The sequence below is a fragment of the Arachis stenosperma genome, chromosome 1 (genome assembly GCF_014773155.1).
Source record: "Arachis stenosperma cultivar V10309 chromosome 1, arast.V10309.gnm1.PFL2, whole genome shotgun sequence".
Lineage (NCBI taxonomy): Eukaryota > Viridiplantae > Streptophyta > Magnoliopsida > Fabales > Fabaceae > Arachis > Arachis stenosperma.
In genome coordinates, this window is record NC_080377.1 from 100,658,176 (window position 1) to 100,679,839 (window position 21,664).

The 21,664-nt window shown below is 38.3% G+C and overlaps 2 non-coding genes across 2 annotated transcripts; both read left to right on the forward strand.

The window, feature by feature from the left end:
- Positions 1-225: 225 nt before the first annotated feature.
- Positions 226-333, forward strand: LOC130956156 (small nucleolar RNA R71). The gene has a single exon (XR_009077022.1). It is a non-coding gene; the product is annotated as a small nucleolar RNA R71 (small nucleolar RNA).
- Positions 334-21,367: 21,034 nt separating this feature from the next.
- LOC130955752 (small nucleolar RNA R71) lies at positions 21,368-21,471 on the forward strand. The gene has a single exon (XR_009076890.1). It is a non-coding gene; the product is annotated as a small nucleolar RNA R71 (small nucleolar RNA).
- Positions 21,472-21,664: the final 193 nt, after the last annotated feature.

Below are 21,664 nucleotides of genomic sequence, written 5' to 3' on the forward strand. Positions count from 1 at the left end.
CAGAGTATCAATCTCAAGAACTCCTTTCTTCTGACTTGTCCCATTGTTCACAGGATTCCTTTCAGAAGTGTACATGAATTGGTTATTTGCAACCATTTCAATTAGCTCTTGAGCTTCTGTAGGTGTCTTCTTCAGATGAAGAGATCCTCCAGCAGAGCTATCCAAAGACATCTTGGATAGTTCAGACAGACCATCATAGAAAATACCTATGATGCTCCATTCAGAAAGCATGTCAGAAGGACATTTTCTGATCAATTGTTTGTATCTTTCCCAAGCTTCATAGAGGGATTCTCCATCCTTCTGTCTGAAGGTTTGGACTTCCACTCTAAGCTTACTCAATTTTTGAGGTGGAAAGAACTTTGCCAAGAAGGCATTGACTAGCTTTTCCCATGAGTCCAGGCTTTCTTTAGGTTGTGAGTCCAACCATGTCCTAGCTCTGTCTCTTACAGCAAAAGGGAATAGCATAAGTCTGTAGACCTCAGGGTCAACCCCATTAGTCTTGACAGTGTCACAGATTTACAAGAATTCAGCTAAGAACTGATGAGGATCTTCCAATGGAAGTCCATGGAACTTGCAATTCTGTTGCATTAGAGAAACTAATTGAGGCTTAAGCTCAAAGTTGTTTGCTCCAATGGCAGGGATAGAGATGCTTCTCCCATAGAAGTCGGGAGTAGGTGTAGTAAAGTCACCCAGCACCTTCCTTGCATTGTTGTTGTTTTCGGCTGCCATGGTTTCTTCTTTGAAGATTTCTGTTAGGTCCTCTACAGAGAGTTGTGCCTTAGCTTCTCTTAGCTTTCGCTTCAAGGTCCTTTCAGGTTCAGGGTCAGCTTCAACAAGAATGCCTTTGTCTTTGCTCCTGCTCATATGAAAGAGAAGAGAACAAGAAAATATGGAATCCTCTATGTCACAGTATAGAGATTCCTTGAGGTGTCAGAAGAACAGAAAATTAGAAGGAAGAAGTAGAGAATTCGAACTTAATCAGATAGAGTTCGAATTGTGCATTGAGGAAGAGTGGTACTCCATAAATAGAAGGATGTGAGAAGAGGGGAAGAAATTTCGAAAATTCAATTGAAAAGATTTTAAAAACATTTTGAAAAACTTTAATTGATTTTCGAAAACCAAGAGTGGGAAAGAAATCAAGTGATTTTTGAAAAAGATTTTGAAATTAGAAATAAAAAAGATATGATTGAAAACTATTTTTGAAAAAGATGTGTTTAAAAATATATGATTGAAAAGTTATGGTTTAAAAAGATATGATTGAAAAGATATGATTTGAAAACAATTTTAAAAAAAGATTTGATTTTAAAAATTAATGACTTGCCTAACAAGAAAAGATATGATTCAAACATTAAACCTTTCTCAACAGAAAAGGCAACATACTTGAAATGTTCAATCAAATCATTAATTGTTAGCAAGTATCTTTGAAAAAGGAAAGAAATTGATTTTGAAAACATTTGATTGAAAAGATATGATTTGAAAAAGATTTGATTTTGAAAAACTCTGAAAACTTGAAAAAAAATTGATTTGAAAACAAAATCCTCCCCCTTGTGCCATCCTGGCGTTAAACGCCCAGAATGGTGCACATTCTGGCGTTTAACGCCCAATGCACTACCTTTTTGGGCGTTAAACGCCCAACCAGGTACCCTGGCTGGCGTTTAAACGCCAGTCTGTCTTTCTTCACTGGGCGTTTTGAACGCCCAGCTTTTTCTGTGTAATTCCTCTGCTGCATGTTCTGAATCTTCAGTTCCCTGTACTTTTGACTTGAAAATAGAACCAAGATCAAATAAACAATGCATGCAAGACACCAAACTTAAAATTAGACACTAGACTCAAACAAGAAACATAAAATATTTTTTTGGTTTTTATGGTTTTGTAATTTTTTTGTGCTTTTTCGAAAATTATGTGAAAATAGAAAATAAAGGTTTCAGAATTCTTAATTTGGATTCCAGGAATCATTGCAATGCTAGTCTAAGACTCCGGTCCAGGAATTAGACATGGCTTCACAGCCAGCCAAGCTTTCAAAGAAAGCTTCGGTCCAAAACACTAGACATGGCCAATGGCCAGCCAAGCCTTAGCAGATCATTGCTCCAATAGCAAGATCGATAGAAATCAACAAGCTCTTGTGATGATAAGTTGAAAACTCGGTCCAATAAGATTAGACATGGCTTCACAGCCAGCCAGATTTCAACAGATCATCATGAAACACTAGAACTCATTCTTAAGAACTCTGAAGAAAAATACCTAATCTAAGCAACAAGATGAACCGTCAGTTGTCCATACACATAACAATCCCCGGCAACGGCGCCAAAAACTTGGTGCGCGAAATCGTGATCACTACAACTTCGCACAACTAACCAGCAAGTGCACTGGGTCGTCCAAGTAATAAACCTTACGCGAGTAAGGGTCGATCCCACGGAGATTGTTGGTATGAAGCAAGCTATGGTCACCTTGTAAATCTTAGTCAGGCAGACTCAAATGGGTATAGATGATGAATGAAACATAAAGATAAAGATAGAGATACTTATGTATATCATTGGTGAGAGCTTCAGATAAGCGTATGAAGATGCCTTCCCTTCCGTCTCTCTGCTTTCCTACTGTCTTCATCCAATCCTTCTTACTCCTTTCCATGGCAAGCTTATGCAAGGGTTTCACCGTTGTCAATGGCTACCTCCCATCCTCTCAGTGGAAATGTTCAACGCACCCTGTCACGGCACGGCTATCCATCTGTCGGTTCTCGGTCAGGCCGGAATAGAATCCAGTGATTCTTTTGCGTCTGTCACTAACGCCCCGCCTGCTAGGAGTTTGAAGCACGTCACAGTCATTCAATCATTGAATCCTACTCAGAATACCACAGACAAGGTTAGACCTTCCGGATTCTCTTGAATGCCGCCATCAGTTCTTGCCTATACCACGAAGACTCTGATCTCACGGAATGGCTGGCTCGGTTGTCAGGCGAGCACTCGGTTGTCAGGCGATCAACCATGCATCGTGTATCAGGAATCCAAGAGATAAACATTAGAGCCTCGTTTGCTTGTAGAACAAGAGTGGTTGTCAGTCACTTTGTTCATGAGTGAGAATGATGATGAGCGTCACATAATCATCACATTCATCAGGTTCTTGAGTGCGAATGAATATATTAGAACAAGAACAAGCGGAATTGAATAGAAGAACAATAGTAATTGCATTAATACTCGAGGTACAGCAGAGCTCCACACCTTAATCTATGGTGTGTAGAAACTCCACCGTTGAAAATACATAAGAACAAGGTCTAGGCATGGCCGAATGGCCAGCCTCCCAAAGTGAGTTCAATCATAAAAACATGATCAAAAGCTCCCTAATACAATAGTAAAAGGTCCTATATATAGAGAACTAGTAGCCTAGGGTGTAGAGAGATGAGTAAATGACATAAAAATCCACTTCCGGGCCCACTTGGTGTGTGCTTGGGCTGAGTAATGAAGCATTTTCGTGTAGAGACTCTTCTTGGAGTTAAATGCCAGCTTTTGTGCCAGTTTGGGCGTTTAACTCCCATTTTGGTGCCAGTTCCGGCGTTTAACGCTGGAAATTCTGAGGGTGACTTTGAACGCCGGTTTGGGCCATCAAATCTTGGGCAAAGTATGGACTATCATATATTGCTGGAAAGCCCAGGATGTCTACTTTCCAACGCCGTTGAGAGCGTGCCAATTGGGCTTCTGTAGCTCCAGAAAATCTACTTCGAGTGCAGGGAGGTCAGAATCCAACAGCATCTGCAGTCCTTTTCAGTCTCTGAATCAGATTTTTGCTCAGGTCCCTCAATTTCAGCCAGAAAATACCTGAAATCACAGAAAAACACACAAACTCATAGCAAAGTCCAGAAAAGTGAATTTTAACTAAAAACTAATAAAAATATACTAAAAACTCAACTCAAACTACTAAAAACATACTAAAAACAATGCCAAAAAGCGTATAAATTATCCGCTCATCACTGCCCCGACGCCAGGCGACGCGAACGCGTGACCTGGCAGGAATGCAACCCGCGCGGCCACGTGAGTCATGCAGCCGCGTCACTTTTCCGCGACCTGTACGGACCAAAAAGCGCTGAAAGTGATTTCTGGGCTGTTTCTGACCCAGTTTTTAGCCCAGAGAACACAGATTAGAGGCTATAAAGTGGGGGAATGCATCCATTCATGAGGAGGCTCTCATAATTCACTTTTCATATTTTTAGATGTAGTTTTTAGTGAGAGAGGTTCTCTCCTCTCTCTTTTAGGATTAGGATTTAGGACTTCTCTTAGTTTTAGGAGTGACTCTCAATCCTAGGTTCTTTATTTTTATTTATCCCAATTTAATTTATGAACTCTTCCATGTTACATATTATTCTTTTAAATTAATGCTATTTGAGGTATTTCAGTTATTATTGCTTTCTTTAATTTACATGATTATTGCTTCCCATCTGAAGGCATTTTTATTCCAGTAGTTTCAATTTTCTTTCCTTTTGGCTTTGGTTAATTAATTGGTGACTCTAGAGTTATCAAACTCATTATTGATTGAAAATTGGATTTCTTCATTTCATTAATTCATATTCCAATAACTCTAGCCTTTCCCAAGGAAAGACTAGGACTTGAGGATTCGAATTAATTCATCCATTTAACTTACCTTCATAGCTAGAGGTTAACAAGGTGGGAGAAGAATCCAATTCTCATCACAATTGATAAGGATAACAAGGATAGGACCTCCAGTCTCTATACCTTGCCAAGAGTTTATTTTACTGTTAATTTATTTTACTTGTCATTCAAATATGCTTGTGCCCATTGCCCAATTTCCAAAAACCCCAATTTTACCTTTTTCATAGCCAATAATAAGAACATACCTCCCTGCAATTCCTTGAGAAGACGACCTGAGGTTTAAATACTTCGGTTATCAATTTATTTAGGGGTTTGTTGCTTGTGACAACCAAAACGTTTGTACGAAGGGATTTCTGTCGGTTTAGAGACTATATCTACAACGCGACTGTTTTTATGAAATTCTTTACTGGCAAAAATCCTAACGTCAATGACCCGGTGCACTTGTCGGGTCATCTGTGAGAAAATTGCGGAGTTCAATTTTGCACACCAAGTTTTTGGTGCCGTTGCTGGGGATTGTTCGAGATTGACAAACTACTGGACTTCTTACTTAGTGATGAGCTGATATTTTATACACTTTTTGGCACTATTTTCTCAGTATTTTTAGTATGTTTTGTGAAGTTTTATTATGTTTTAATGAAAAAATTACTTTTTGGATGCTACTTCAAGTCTTTATGGTATTTCTATCATTTTAGGTTATTTTTGGGTGAATCTGGCAAGTTTTTCAAAAGTCTGATTCAGATGCTGAGAAAGGACTGCATATGCTGTTAGATTCTGACCTCCGTGCATTGAAACAAGAATTTATGGAACTACAGAAATCCAAATGCCACGCTCTCAACGTCATTCGAAAGCTAACTTTCAGGGCATTACAGAAATATATAATAATCTATACTTATTTTTGGAAAGAAATGTCCAAAACGGGCGTTGAACTCCCAGAACACGCTCTTTCTGGCATTCAACGCCCCAAAGGGAGCAAGCTTGGCATTTGGACGCCCAAAAGGGATCAAACTCGGTGTCCAATGCCCCAAGAGAAGAACTAGGACGTGGATTCACCCCAAGCTCAGCCCAAACACTCACCAAGTGGGCCCGGAAGTGGATTTTCGCACCCTTTAGTTTAGCTTATCACATTTTTGTAATTTTTAATTAACAGTAACATCTTTTAGGTCTAAGATTTTTATTTTAAATAAGAGACTTCCTTCCTCCTGAGGATTATGCCTCCACAGAGGGGAGAAGCACAGAGACATTATTTCTATTACTTTTCTAAAGCATGAGCAACTAAACCTCCTAAGTTAGGATTCGGAGCTCTACTGATTCTCATTGATTAATAATATTACTGTTTCTATTTCAATACACATTTGGCTCCATTCTCTTGTGCATTTTCGGTCTTCATCTCATGTTTTGAGGATGAATCGTGACATTCATCCTTATTCTACATGGGTTCCGTGTGAGTCTTGACCCGGATAGCATTAAATCACAACTAGAGAGTGCACTGCAGATTTCAAGAGAGTGCCTGGGCGACTTTGGATAAGTGACATAAAATCCCGTTGATCATGGGTTACTGAGGTCTCTGTGGCATTAATTCTAGAGTCTGAAAGGCAACATTCCCTTATCCGAAAGATCCGACCTTGTCTGTGGCATTTTGAGTAGGATCGCGAAGGGGAGTGGATTGCTTAGGTCTTCACCTTCGGCTATAGTGGGAAGCCATGAGTTAACTTAATGAGAGGATATGAGTTGCTCGGATATGGTTGACTGCTATGGTTTAGAAGAGGCTAAGTTGATGAGGATGCTACATGAGTTAGTCAATTACGGCTGCCATTGAATGAATCATTCGTTGTTGAAGTAGACAATGAGAAAAGTTAATCCAGAAAGAATACGCATCTTCGAAGCCTTAACTGAATCCTTATCATTGTTTTCAAATCAATGTGGTATTTCTTTCTTTATTATTTCATTTATGCATTCAAACAAGCAACCATCTTTTCTAATCTCCTGACTAAGAATTTTAAGATAGCCACTACTTGTTCAATCCGATAATCTCCGTGGGATTCGACCCTCACTCACCTGAGGTATTACTTGGACGACCTGGTGCACTTGCTGGTTCAGTTGTGCTGAGTTCAATTTTGCACACCAAGTTTTTAGCGCCGTTGCTGGGGATCATTCGAGATTGACAAACAACCGGACTATCTTGTTGCTTAGATTAGGTACTTTTTGAGGTTTTATTGCTCTTTTACTTGTGTTTCTTGTTTTTTTTTCAAAAACTTTTTCAAAACCATTCTTTTCTTTATCTTTTATTTGAGTCTTCTGTCAATCTTTAAGTTTGGTGTCTCTTCATGTTTTTCCTTTCAAAAATTTCAAAAATTATAGTCTTTGATTTTAAAATCTATAAGTTTGGTGTCTTTCTGTGTTTGTCTTTGCAAATTTTCGAAAATTAGTGCTTTGATTTCAAAAATTTTTAAGTTCGGTGTCAGTTTGGTTAATATTATTCTGTCTTTTGGGCTTTAGTTGGTCTGTCTTTTCTTGAGTTTTTGAAAACTTGTTCTTGTTTTTCTTTCTTGGTATTCGAATTGTTCTTAGTGTTTTTCTTTATTTGATTCCAAAATTTTTAAGTTTAGTATCTTTTAGTGTTTTTCCTTTTTAAACATTTCAAAACTAGTGTCATTACTTCAAAATTTTTAAGTTTGGTGTCTTTTTGTGTTTCTCCTTTGTACTTTTCGAATTTAATAGGTTTTGAATTTAAAATTTTTAGTTTGGTGTCCAATTAGTTTTCTCTTTGTTTATCTTGTTATCTTTTCAAATCTTTATCTTATCTTTCCTTTCTTTGAATTTCAAAATCTTGTTATCTTATCTTAATTCAAATTCATTTTTCAAAAGTTTACCGTTCTATTGGCTTCTCTCTATTTCAAAATTAAATTTCAAATCATATCTTGCTTATCTTTCTTAATCTTTCAATCTTTATCTTTATCATATCTTTTTCCTTAATTTTCAAAATTCTGTTATCTTATCTTATTTAATTTCAAGTTTAAATTCAAATTTTAAAAGTTTAGTGTCTTGTTATTTTTTCTTTCTTTCAAAATTGAATTTCAAATCTTTAAAAATATTTTCAAATCTTATCTTATCTTGTTTGACTTATTCTTTCAAAAATTAAAATTTTAAAATCTTTGTTTGACTTTTTAAATTTCAAAAACATTCAAAATCAAATCTTTTTCAAATCTTATCTTTTTTAGTTTCAAATCTTGTTATCTTATCCTTAATTTTAAAATTTAAATTTTTAAAAGTTGAGTATTTTGTTAGTTGTTCTTTTCAAATTTGAAATTCAAATCTTTAAAATTTTTAAATCTTTTCTTTTTCTTTTCAAATTAATTTTTAAGTTTTCAAATCATATCTTATTTATCTTTTCTTTGATTCTAGTTATTTGATTTAAATTCAAATTTTAAATTTAAATTTTAAAAATTTGGTGTTTTCTCTCTCTTTTTGAATTTCAAAATTTCTTTTTCTAAACTGTTTTCACAATTTTTCAAAATTTCTAAAATTATTTTTTATTTTTTTCGAAGTATTTTTTCTTTTATTTTAATTATTTTATTAGTTTTGAAATTTTAAATAAAAAAATTTAATTCTTATTTCTTCTTGGGTATCTCACAGGGAGTTCTCTATACTTTGACATAGATACTCCCACTTTTCTTTGTCTCTTGTTTGTGTATGTAGGAACAGGAAAAGTGCAGACGCAACCAAGAAGAACCTTGGGGTCGTACACAGCCCCTACTCTTAACTTCTATGGAAGCAGCATTAGTATACCTCCTAATGGAGTAGCTCATTTTGAGCTCAACCCACAGCTAATTACTTTAGTGCAGCAAAACTACCAGTTTCAGAGACTTCCACAAGAAGAACCCATAGAATTCCTTACTGAATTCTTGCAGATAGCTAACACAGTAAGAACTAGCAGAGTAGACCAGGATGTCTAAAGGCAACTACTCTTTTCATTTACTGTAAAAGGCCAAGCATAGAGATGGTTGGATAATCAGCCCAAATCAAGCTTGAAAACATGGAATAAGCAGGTGGACAAGTTTTTGAACCACTATTTACCCCCAAAGAAGCTAACCCAGCTAAGACTGGACATTCAAGGCTTTAGACAAGAGGAGAATGAGTCTCTTCATGATGCTCGAGTGAGATACAAGCTGACGCTGAGAAGATGTCCCATTGAAATGTTTTTAGAATGGGTAAAGCTAGATATTTTCTATTACGGACTCATAGATATGACTAAGATGACCTTAGATTATTCTGCAGGTGGTTCAATCCACATTAGAAAGACAATTGAGGAAGCTCATGAGCTCATCGAGATAGTTGCCAGCAATCAGCATCTGTACTCATCTAATAAGACTACAATGAATGGAGAGGTTAAGATAGTATCCACTGAATTAGACCCTCCTAAGTAAAGTGAGTCATTCACCCAGCAATTACACTGCCTCACACAGTAGTTGCTAAACTTGCAAGAAGAAGTGTAAAAGACCTGAGCCTCCAGTAAAAATATGGAAGTACAGTTGAACCAGGTTAAACAGCACTTGTCTGAACAGATAAGAGAAGAGTGACAAGCTCTCCAATTAAGAAGTACCCTAAACACCCAGCCTCAGAACAGTAAGAGGAACAGAGAAGAACTGGCAGAAGATGAATAAGCTGTAGTTCAAGGCACTCATGAGAGAACTAAACACCCAGATGGGGGCAGCTAGGGCGTCGAACGCGCAATAGAGGGCAGCCCAGGCGTTGAATTCCAGTCCAAGGGAGGCCAGACATGTGTAAGTACTGAGACCACCTCTCCTAAAGAAGCTGGTAGCCCTTCTATAGGCACTATAGACACTCACATTGCACCACTCATGGCCCTTAAGTACAAAGCCAAGTTACTATACCCTCAAAGACTCCAGAAAGTAGAAAAGGATAGGCAATTTGCCAAATTCTTAGAAGCTTTCAAGAAGCTGGAGATCAAAATCCTCTTTACAGAGGCTCTTGAATAAATACCTTCATATGCTAAGTTCATAAAGGAAATACTGAATAACAAGAGGGATTTGAGGGAAGTAGAGACAGTGGTGCTTACTAAGGAGTGCAGTGCAGTGCAATCATTCAGAGGAATCTTTCTCAGAAACTTTAGAGACCCCCTAACACTCTTCCCAAAGACACAAAGGTGAATCAAAGAGAAGAGTGCCAGGCCCTATTAGTAGCAAGGAGACTGAGACTAAGGGGGTACACACTGTTGAGGAACTAAATGAAGAAGAGGCTCAAGAAGAGGCTGGAAGAACACTGTTAGACTGTTAAAAGTCTGAAGTACCATACCCTCAGAAGCTCTAAAAGGAGACCAAGGATGAGCACTGCTCACAGTCCTTGGAAGGCTTTAAGAAGTCGTAAATCAATATTCCTTTTGCTAAGGCTTTGGAGCAATGGTCTCTCTCTACTGGAAGAAACCTCTCTGATGCTGAGAGAGGCAAATTGGTGCTTAGGTTATAGAAGGATTACATGATTATCAAGGCCCTTAAACCTCCACTACCCCCTGACAAAGGAGGTACTTCCATGCAGAGTACAATACTGAAGCCTCCTTCCATGGTGAAAACTCATATAGTTCCCCAGACATCAAACCTAAGTTTGGTGTTGGGCAGTCACAACCCACTAAGGTGGAAGGTCCCAAGTGGAAGATGGATAAGGGATGGAGACACAATACAACCCCTACCCTAATATGCAAAAAGAATCAAGCTGATAACAATAAAAGAAAGCTTGTTAGGAGGAATTCAAATCCGAGAGCATTAATCTTCTACTCTTACCCCTTGGAGTAATTTCTTTTAACCAACTGGAAGAAAAGGATGAAAAAAGCAATCAAATGTCAAGCTAGTGACGGTAAAGAAGCGCTTGTTGGGAGGCAACCCAACCTTGAGTAGAGTATTATTGTTTTTATTTCTTTTGTTTTTCCTCAATTTAGTCTATTTCCATTGTTTTCCCTTTTTAACATTTGTGATCATGTGTTGTACATAAAACAGAAACATAGACATTCAGAGTTGGAAACAGAACACCCTGGGGGGATCCCCTTGTTGGTGTAGAATGCTAGACAAGGAGGAAAATGTGTGTTCAACGCCTATAGAGAATAAGAAGCTGGCCACTCTGGGCGTTTAATGCCCCAAAAGGACACATGCTTAGCGTTGAATGCCAGGTAGGGGGCAGGGAACTCAAAGTTTGAAGCCTCCTCAGCCAGTGGGTCCCACCCAAACCCCACCTACTTCAACTTCAAACCTTTTCCACTCCTTCTTCCCTCCTATATTTTCTTTGCTTGGGGACAAGCAAAGTTTTTAAGTTTGGTGTTGTAGAGCAAGCTCTGGGATTATGCTAAAGGAAGGTGGATCATCTTCATAAGCTGTAGCCACCGACAGTAAGGTGGTCAAGTTCCATTACTCCCTTGCTTATGTTAATTTCTATTTTCCATTGTATTTTATCTTATTGTCTATTTCCTATTTCTAGTTGCAAGATCATCTTTAGTATATTTTTCTTTACTTGTTTTGTCATAGGCTATAAAATATCCTATCTATCTCTCACCATGCTTAAAAAAGAAAATTTTATTTGAAAAAGAATAGTGAGATACATAAGCTCGAGTTATATAATAATAGTAGTTCAATTATTTTGATGTGGTGGCCTCGCTTTTACTTTCTAAATGCACGAATTAACAATGCATATTTGATCTTGAAGTTATGTGTGTTGGCTCTTGAAAGAATGATGAAAAAGGAGAAGTATTATTGGTGATTTGAAAAATCCAAAAAAATTTGATTCTTGAAACAAGAAAAAGCAGCAAAAAGAAAAAAAAATAAAAGAAAAAGAAAAAGTGAAGAAAAAAGAAAAAAAAGAGAGAGAGAAAGAAAACAAAAGAAAAAGAAAAAGCCAAAAGCAAAAGAGTGTGCCTAAGAACTCTGGACACCACGATCTGGGACTTTAAGTGAAACTAAAGTTGAATCCAAAGGTTCTCCCAATTAAGTGTCTCTAGCGTTTATGTATCCGGTGGTAATAAGGGAAAACAAAACGCTTAGGATCACGGCCAGGCTAAAAAAGAAGCTGTGTTCAAGAATCAAGAAAAGCTAAACTAAGAAAATCAATAATATCATCCGGATTCTAAGTTCCAAGGGATGCCAACACTTCTGAGCTTCAAAGGAAAGTGAGATGCCAAAATTGTTCAAAAGTGAATATCTTTCTCTTCTTTTCAATCGTACTTTATTTTTGGTTGCTTGGGGACAAGCAATAGTTTAAGTTTGGTGTTCTGATGAGCGGATATTTTATACACATTTTGCAATTACTTTCATGGTGTTTTAGTTATGTTTTGTTGAGTTTTACTATGTTTTAGTAGGTTTTAGTGCAAAAGTCACATTTTTGGAATCTACTTTGAGTTTGTGTGTTTTCTTGTGATTTTAGGTAATTTCTAGTTGAAATTGATGAGTTTTGGGAAAGTACTGATTCAGAGGCAAAGAAAGGATTGCAGATGTTGTCAACTCAGAACCTCCGTACATTCAAACAAGCATTTATGGAGCTACAGAAGTCCAATTGATGCACTCTTAACGGCCTTGGAAAGGGAACCTCCAGGGCTTTCGAGCAATATATTATAGTATATATTTTACTTTGGAAATAATGGCCCAAAACGGGCGTTGAAACGTCCAAATCATCCCCTTCCCGGCATTCAACGCCCAAAAAGAAGCAAGCTCGGTGTTGAACGACCAAATGAACCAAATCCAGCGTTCAATGGCCCAAGAGGAGCATTAGGACGTGGATTCACCTCAAGCTCAGCCCAAACACTCACCAAATGGGCTTTGAAGTGGATTTTTGCACCCTTAAGCTTAGTTTTCACATTTTTGTAAATTTTAAGTATGAGTAACATCTTTTTGGACTAGTATTTTATTATAAATAAGAAAATTCCTTCCTCCTGAGGATTAGGCCTCCCAAGAGAGGAGAAGCACAAACACATTACCTTTATTACTTCTATAAAGCATGAGCAACTAAACCTCCTAAGTTAGGGTTAGGAGCTATGTTGATTCTCATGGATTAATAATATTACTGTTTCTATTTCAATATGTTTGATTCCATTCTCTTGTACATTTTTGGTCTTCATCTCATGAATTGAGGTTGAATTGTGACATTCAGCCTTGTTCTACATGGGTTCCATGTGAGTCTTGAACCAGATAGCATTGAACCACAGCTAGAGAGAGCACTACGGATTCCAAGAGCGTACCTCGGCGACTTTGGATAAGTGACATAAAATTTCGTTGATCGTGGATTACTGAGGTCTCTGTGGTGTTAAGGCTAGAGTCAAAGAAGCAACATTCTCTGATCCGAAAGATCCGTTCTTGTTTGTGGCATTTTGAGTAGGATGGCGAAGGGGAGTGGATTGCTTAGGGCTTCCCCTTCGGCCATAGTGGGAAGCCATGAGTTAACTGGATGAGAGGACATTAGTTGCTCGGATATGGTGGACTGCTATGGTTTAGAAGAGATTAACTTGATTTGAGGACATGAGTTAATCACGTATGGCTGCCATTAAAGGAATCATTCGATATTGAGGTAGACAGTAAGAAAAGTTAATCCGGAAAGAATACGCATCTTTGAAGCCTTAACTGAATCCTTATCATTGTTTTCACATCAATTTGGAATTTCATATTTATTATTTCATTTATGCTTTTAGGTAAACAACCATCTTTTCTAATCGGCTGGCTAAGATTTACAAGATAGCCATTGCTTGTTCAAACCGACAATCTCCGTGGAATTCGACCCTTACTCACCTGAGGTATTACTTAGACGACCTAGTGCACTTGCCAGTTCATCTATACGAAACTTGAGGAGTTCAATTTCGCACACCAGGTAGCAACCCTGGATAGGAACACCACAACACGGAGCAAGTGGGACCAAACTGTAACCCTTGCATCTTACCCGTGTAACACGGAGCAAGTGGGACAGCCACAACCCTTGCGTCTTACCCAAGTGGTGTTACAATTCTAAACATGGAGCCAGTGTGACAAAACTCAACTCTTACATCTTACCTAGTGTCTTGAACCTTTACCCAGAGTAAGTAGACAATGCCATCGTATCTTACCCGATGTCTCAAATCTTGACCCGGAGCAAGTGGACAATGCCATTGCATCATACACAGTGGTATATCTCAATCAGATTCAATTTGATTTCCGAATCCATTCTCAATATTATTTTCATTTCTTCAAAAATCACAATTAAGATCAATCATCATCATCCATCATTCTCAAAGCCAACCTTGTCATCCTCAATTCCTTTTTCAATCATCATCATTCCTCATTATTACACTCATCCTAATCACTCCTCTCATTCCATATAATCCATTTCTCCTCAATTCACTTTCTCGACTCATTAGGTCTCATTCCTAACTCCTCTACCCTCTATTACGTCTCTAGACACATAACAAGATTTACGGAGGGTTAGAAGGCTCGAAGAATGATTAGAAACGAAAAATACATTTTTTGAAAAGTTGGATGGTCATGCCTACGCATGCCTCCCGCATATGCATGGGTGTATGTTTTCACATGTCGCAGACGTGGCTATGGAAACATTTGGGGTAGAAAGATTTTCCCGTGTATGCGCACCTTCAAAAATGCCAATTTGACATACACATGCCAGTGACATCTACATGAGATCACTGGGCAGAGCCGTTTTCTCGTGTATGCATGAATATGGATTTTTCCAAAACTTCAAATGTTCATATCTTTTTCATTAAAAATCATTTTCAACCATTCTTAAACTGTTGGGAAGATCAATAAATAAATTTTCATAAAAATCGATTTTCGTTAAATTTTCAAATCTGAGTACTGAGTTACGGCTTGTTGAAGTTGGTCAAAAATCAACTTTTAACCCAAACATAGAATTTTAAACTTTCCAAGAGGTTCTCAAGCCAAAATCAGTTTCGACATCAATCTAGCACCTACCAACTATCCAAATTCACTCATTTACCCTCAACCAAAGTTCAAGCCTACTTAATTTACAGATTACAACCTTAAATCATCATTTTCACATCTCCAATCCTCAATTCGTCTATTCTAACAATTAATTACCAAATTTCACATGCTCAATCACATACTTACTATTTCAAGCTCATGCATCAATATTCAATAAATTCACCAACTTACCAAACTTACCTTTCACGGCCTCTGACCAAAATTCACGGCCTCTGGCCCAACATTCACTAATTTAATCAACTCAATATTTCAACAATTCATAATTTTAATCATCAATTCATATCACATTCTCATAACTCATAACAACCAATCACCAGATCAAAATCAAATCAAACACTTCATAAATGACCACATCTTAATTCTATCCAATCACACTGATGATTGGATTTTTGATGGTTTAGAATTTCACAAATGAATTCTCGTTGCAAGTATAGTTCCTAAACCAAACAATAATCTTTTCATACAAAAAGTTGTTTGTCACTAAAACAAACCCCTAAATTTATAAACCGAATTATTGGAACCTCAGGTCATTCTCCCTAGGAATTACAATAAAGTGTCTTGTTATTGGTTATGAGTTATTTTGGGGTTTTTGAGATTTTAGACAAAATTATAAATGGCAAAGAAAATAAAATAACAACTAACAAAGCTCTTGGCAAGATATGAGAACTAGAAGTCCTATCCTAGTTATCCTCCTCAATTGTGACAATAAATTGTCCATTGCTCCCACCTAGTTAACCTCTAACCATGGAGGAAAGACTAGCTTTAGAGGCATTCAAATCAATTAGCAACGTCTAATTATCAATCAACAAAGGAATTAGATAACTCAAGAGTCACTAATTACTCAACCAAAACCAAGAGGAACAAAATCTATACTAAAATCCAACCAAGCATTTCATCAAACACTTGGAAGGTACAAAAGAAAAGCAAAGAAAATTGACAACAAGAATAGAATCTAACAACAATTATTGCAAAGAATTAGTAACAACAATCAAGAGAAGCACAATTATTATGAATTACCTTGAATAGAATGGAAAGAAAGGACAAGGAACAAGAGTAGATCTACAACAAAATATAGAAACAACATAAAGGAGATTACAACAAAAGAATAGAAGAAGAGTGAATGTAACAACAAGGAATTGAGAAGTAGAAGTAGAAGAAAGAATGAATGAAAACCTAGATCTAAAAACTAAACCTAATCCTAATCCTAATTCTAGAAGTAGAAGTAGAAGTAGAAGTGAGAGCTTCTCTCTCTAAAACTAATTTTAAACTAATCCTAATGAGTGTGAATGATGCTAAGTGAGTGAATCCCCTTTGCTCTTTAATCCTTGGCTTTAAATAGCAAATTAGACACGAAAGTTGGTTGGGATTGGGCCCCACAATTCCTCAGAATTCGTTGGGTGCGAATTCACTTAAAAATCAAGTATCAGCATCGACGGGTACGCGCACAGCACGCATATGCGTCCATGGGCCATTTTGCAGGGTGCGCGTAAGCGCTAGGTGCACGCACACGTCCATGGGCGAGTTCAACTCTTTGACTTTTCATGATTTCTCCACTTTGTATGAATTATCTTGAATTGCATCTTTGATTAGCTTAGGTTAAAGAGTGTGTTTCATTTAAGTATGAGGGAACTTTTGGGAAACATTGGCAGTGAATGAAGAAGATTGTATTGGGTATGCATTGAAAAAGAAAAAAATTGGGAAATGGGTGTACATTCATGTATCAATTTGTTTTAACCATATGCATTTGTCATAGGAAAAAAAAGAAAAAAAAATATTCAATAAGAAGGGACAAAGGTTTCCCAAAGAAAAAGAAAAAAAATGATGAATAAGAAGTGCATATGTGGATTTGGATGAAAAAGATGCATAAATGTGTATAAAAAGTGTGATTATGGGAAGTTAGAAAATCCAACAGGGAGGTCAGAATCCAACAGCATCTGCAGTCCTTTTTAGTCTCTGAATCAGATTTTTGCTCAGATCCCTCAATTTCAGCCAGAAAATACCTGAAATCACAGAAAAACACACAAACTCATAGTAAAGTCCAGAAAAGTGAATTTTAATTAAAAACTAATAAAAATATACTAAGAACTCAACTAAAACTACTAAAAACATACTAAAAACAATGCCAAAAGCGTATAAATTATCCGCTCATCACAACACCAAACTTAAATTGTTGCTTGTCCCCAAGCAACTGAAAATCAAATAAGATAAAAAGAAGAGAATATACTATAGACTCCAAATTATCAATGAAACATAGCTCCAAATTAGATGAGCGGGACTAGTAGCTTTTTGCCTCCAAACAGTTTTGGCATCTCACTTTATCCTTTGAAATTCAGAATGATTGGCTTCTTTAGGAACTCAGAATCCAGATAGTGTTATTGATTCTCCTAGTTAAGTATGATGATTCTTGAACACAGCTACTTATTGAGTCTTGGCCGTGGCCCAAAGCACTCTGTCTTCCAGTATTACCACCGGATACATACATGCCACAGACACATAATTGGGTGAACCTTTTCAGATTGTGACTCAGCTTTGCTAGAGTCCCCAATTAGAGGTGTCCAGGGTTCTTAAGCACACTCTTTTTGCCTTGGATCACAACTTTATTTCTTTCTTTTTTTCTTTTCTTTTTCTCCCTTTTTTTTCGGTTTTTTTTTTCGCTTGCTTTCTCTTTTTTTTTTGTATTCACTGCTTTTTCTTGCTTCAAGAATCATTTTTATGATTTTTCAGATCCTCAGTAACATGTCTCCTTTTTCATCCTTCTTTCAAGAGCCAACAATTTTAACATTCATGAACAACAAATTCAAAAGACATATGCACTGTTCAAGCATACATTCAGAAAACAAAAAGTATTGTCACCACATCAAACTAATTAAGCTAGTTTTAAAGATGAATTCGAAATCCTGTACTTCTTGTTCTTTTGTAATAAAAACAGTTTTCATTTAAGAAAGGTGATGGATTCATAGGACATTCATAATCTTTAAGGCATAGACACTAAGACACTAATGATCATAAGACACAAACATGGATAAACATAAAGCATAATTTTCGAAAAACAGAAAAGCAAAGAACAAGGAGATTAAAGAACGGGTCCACCTTAGTGATGGCGGCTGGTTCTTCCTCTTGAAGGTCTTATGGAGTGCTTGAGCTCCTCAATGTCTCTTCCTTGTCTTTGTTGCTCCTCTCTCATGATTCTTTGACCTTTTCTAATTTCATGGAGGAGGATGGAATGTTCTTGGTGCTCCACCCTTAGTTGTCCCATGTTGGAACTCAATTCTCCTAGGGAGGTGTTTAGTTGCTCCCAATAGTCTTGTGGAGGAAAGTGCATCCCTTGAGGTATCTCAGGGATCTCATGATGAGTAGGGTCTCTTGTGTGCTCCATCCTTTTCTTGGTGATGGGCTTGTCCTCATCAATAAGGGCGTCTCCCTCTATGTCAACTCCCACTGAATAACAGAGGTGACAAATGAGGTGAGGAAAGGCTAGCCTAGCCAAGGTGGAAGACTTGTCCGCCACTTTATAGAGTTCTTGGGCTATGACCTCATGAACTTCCACTTCTTCTCCAATCATGATGCTATGAATCATGATGGCCCGGTCTAGAGTAACTTCGGACCGGTTACTAGTGGGAATGATTGAGCGTTGGATAAACTCCAACCATCCTCTAGCCACGGGCTTAAGGTCATGCCTTCTCAATTGAACCGGCTTCCCTCTTGAATCTCTCTTCCATTGTGCGCCCTCTTCACATATAACTGTGAGGACTTGGTCCAACCTTTGATCAAAGTTGACCTTTCTAGTGTAAGGATGCTCATCTCCTTGCATCATGGGCAAGTTGAATACTAACCTTACATTTTCCGGACTAAAATCCAAGTATTTCCCCCGAACCATAGTAAGATAATTCTTTGGATCCGGGTTCACACTTTGGTCATGGTTCTTGGTGATCCATGCATTGGCATAGAACTCTTGAACCATCAAGATTTCGACTTGTTGAATGGGGTTGGTGAGAAATTCCCAACCTCTTCTTCGGATCTCATGGCGGATCTCCGGATATTCACCCTTTTTGAGTGAAAAGGGGACCTCGGGGATCACCTTCTTCAAGGCTACAACTTCATAGAAGTGGTCTTGATGCACCCTTGAGATGAATCTATCCATCTCCCATGACTCGGAGGTGGAAGCTTTTGCCTTCCCTTTCCTCTTTCTAGAGGTTTCTCCGGCCTTGGATGCCATAAATGGTTATGGAAAAATGAAAAAGCAACGCTTTTACCACACCAAACTTAAAAGGTTTGCTCGTCCTCGAGCAAAAGAAGAAAGAAGAGAGTAGAAGAAGAAGAAATGAGGAGAGAAGGGAGTGGCTTTGTGTTCGGCCAAGGAGGGGGAGAAGTGGTGTTTAGGTTGTGTGAAAATGAAGGGATGAAGAAGGGTATTTATAGGAGAGAGGGGGTGATATGGTTCGGCCATGATGGGTGGGTTTGGGAGGGAAAGTGGTTTGAATTTGAAGGGTGAGGTTGGTGGGGTTTTATGAAGGATGGATGTGAGTGGTGAAGAGAAAGATGGGATTTAATAGGTGAAGGGGTTTTGGGGAAGAGGTTATGAGGTGATTGATGAATGGGGGAAGAAGAGAGAGAGTGGTAGTAGGGTTGGTGGGGGTCCTGTGGGGTCCACAGATCCTGAGGTGTCAAGGAAAAGTCATCCCTGCACCAAATGGCACTCAAAATCACGTTTTGAGGCATTTCTGGCCTTAAACGCCGGGCTGGTGCCCATTCCTGGCGTTTAACGCCAGGTTCTTGCCCTTTTCTGGCGTTTAACGCCAGTCTGGTGCCCCTTTCTGGCATTAAACGCCCAGAATGGTGCCAGACTGGGCGTTAAACGCCCAACTGCTAGCCTCACTGGCGTTTAAACGCCAGTGGGTTCTTCCTCCAGGGTGTGCTGTTTTTCTTCCTTTTTTCATTCTGTTTTTACTTTTTCAATTGATTTTGTGACTTCTCATGATCATCAACCTACAAAATAACAAAAAATAACAAAGGAAAATAGATAAAATATAACATTGGGTTGCCTCCCAACAAGCGCTTCTTTAATGTCAGTAGCTTGACAGAGGGCTCTCAATGAGCCTCACAGATACTCAGAGCAATGTTGGAACCTCCCAACACCAAACTTAGAGTTTGAATGTGGGGGTTCAACACCAAACTTAGAGTTTGGTTGTGGCCTCCCAACACCAAACTTTAGAGTTTGACTGTGGGGGCTCTGTTTGTCTCTGATTTGAGAGAAACTCTTCATGCTTCTTCTCCATGGTGACAGAGGGGTATCCTTGAGCCTTAAACACAAAGGATTCTTCATTCACTTGAATGATCAGTTCACCTCCATCAACATCAATCACAGCCTTTGCTGTGGCTACGAAGGGTCTGCCAAGGATGATGGATTCATCCATGCACTTCCCAGTCTCTAGGACTATGAAATCAGTAGGGATGTAATGGTCTTCAACTTTTACCAAAACATTCTCTACAAGTCCATGAGCTTGTTTTCTTGAGTTGTCTGCCATCTCTAGTGAGATTCTTGCAGCTTGTACCTCAAAGATCCCTAGCTTCTCCATTACAGAGAGAGGCATGAGGTTTACACTTGACCCTAAGTCACACAGAGCCTTCTTGAAGGTCATGGTGCCTATGGTGCAAGGTATGGAAAACTTCCCAGGGTCTTGTCTCTTTTGAGGTAATTTCTGCCTAGACAAGTCATCCAGTTCTTTGGTGAGCAAAGGGGGTTCATCCTCCCAAGTCTCATTTCCAAATAACTTGTCATTTAGCTTCATGATTGCTCCAAGGTATTTAGCAACTTTCTCTTCAGTGACATACTCATCCTCTTCAGAGGAAGAGTACTCATCAGAGCTCATGAAAGGCAGAAGTAAGTCCAATGGAATCTCTATGGTCTCATTTTGAGCCTCAGATTCCCATGGTTCCTCATTGGGGAACTCATTGGAGGTCAGTGCACGCCCATTGAGGTCTTCCTCAATGGCGTTCACTTCCTCTCCTTCCTCTCCAAATTCGGCCATGTTGATGGCCTTGCACTCTCCTTTTGGATTTCCTTCTGTATTGCTTGGAAGAGTACTTGGAGGGAGTTCAGTAACTTTCTTGCTCAGCTGTCCCACTTGTGCCTCCAAATTTCTAATGGAGGACCTTGTTTCAGTCATGAAACTTTGAGTGGTTTTGATTAGATCAGAGACCCTGGTTGCTAAATCAGAGGGGTTCTGCTTAGAATTCTCTGTCTGTTGCTGAGAAGATGATAGAAAAGGCTTGCCATTGCTAAACCTATTTCTTCCACCATTATTGTTGTTGAAACCTTGTTGAGGTCTCTCTTGGTTCTTCCATGAGAAATTTGGGTGATTTCTCCATGAAGAATTATAGGTGTTTCCATAGGGTTCTCCTAGGTAATTCACCTCTTCCATTGAAGGGTTCTCAGGATCATAAGCTTCTTCTTCAGATGAAGCATCCTTAGTACTGCTTGGTGCATTTTGCATTCCAAACAGACTTTGAGAAATCAAATTGACTTGTTGAGTCAATATCTTGTTCTGAGCCAGTATGGCATTCAGAGCATCAATCTCAAGAACACCTTTTTTCTGACTTGTCCCATTGTTCACAGGATTTCTTTCAGAAGTGTACATGAATTGGTTATTTTCAACCATTTCAATGAGCTCTTGAGCCTCTGTAGGCGTCTTCTTCAGATGAAGAGATCCTCCAGCAGAGCTATCCCAAGACATCTTGGATAGTTCAGAGAGACCATCATAGAAAATACCTATGGTGCTCCATTCAGAAAGCATGTCAGATGGACATTTTCTGATTAATTGTTTGTATCTTTCCCAAGCTTCATAGAGGGATTCACCATCCTTCTGTCTGAAGGTTTGGACTTCCACTCTAAGCTTACTCAATTTTTGAGGTGGAAAGAACTTTGCCAAGAAGGCATTGACTAGCTTTTCCCAAGAGTCCAGGCTTTCTTTAGGTTGAGAGTCTAACCATATTCTAGCTCTGTCTCTTACAGCAAAAGGGAATAGCATCAGTCTGTAGACCTCAGGGTCAACCCCATTAGTCTTGACTGTGTCACAGATTTGCAAGAAC